Below are 955 nucleotides of genomic sequence, written 5' to 3'. Positions count from 1 at the left end.
ATTCATGCGCTAGGGCCTCCTGCAGACAATGCGCGTTGATTTATTGCGCTATCTGTAATAGCACCCGAGATATCACCAGATATATATTGCATTTTCCCTGGCCCTGGGTGTCCGGCCCCATGAGACGGTAGTTTTCTCGGCCCTTGGTGGTCCGAGGTGGGTCCCATTGCACAGGTTCATGCGCTAGGGCCTCCTGCAGACAATGCGCGTTGATTTATTGCCCTATCTGTAATAGCACCCGAGATATCACCAGATATATATTGGTTTTTTCCCTCACCCTGACAGTCCGACCCCATGAGACGGTGGTTTTCTCGGCCCCTGCTGGTCCGAGGTCGTCCCCGCTGCACAGATTCATGCCCCAGGGCCTTCTACACACATTGCACTTTGATTTATTGCGCTATCTCTAATAGCACTCGAGATATCACCAGATATATCTTGGATTTTTCCCTGACCCTGACAGTCCGGCCCCATGAGACAGTGATTTTCTCGGCCCCTGGTGGTCCGAGGTCGATCCCGCTGCACAGATTCATGCCCCAGGGCCTCCTACAGACAATGCACTTTCATTTATTGCGCTATCTCTAATAGCACCCGAGATATCACCAGATATATATTGGATTTTCCCGTGACCCTGAGCGTCTGGCCTCATGAGACGGTGGTTTTCTCGGCCCCTGGTGGTCCGAGGTCGTTCCCGCTGCACAGATTCATGCGCCAGGCCCCCCAGCAGATAATTAACTTTGATTTATTGCGCTATCTGTAATAGCACCCGAGATATCACCAGATATATGCTGGATTTTTCCCTGACCCTGACAGTCCGGCCCCATGAGACGGTGATTTTCTCGGCCACTGGTGGTCCGAGGTCGATCCCGCAGCACAGATTCATGCGCCAGGGCCTCCTACAGACAATGCACTTTGATTTATTGCGCTTTCTGTAATAGTACCCGTGATACCCCCATAT

The sequence above is a fragment of the Nomia melanderi genome, unplaced genomic scaffold (genome assembly GCF_051020985.1).
Source record: "Nomia melanderi isolate GNS246 unplaced genomic scaffold, iyNomMela1 scaffold0014, whole genome shotgun sequence".
Taxonomy (NCBI): domain Eukaryota; kingdom Metazoa; phylum Arthropoda; class Insecta; order Hymenoptera; family Halictidae; genus Nomia; species Nomia melanderi.
This window is presented reverse-complemented; position numbering follows the sequence as displayed.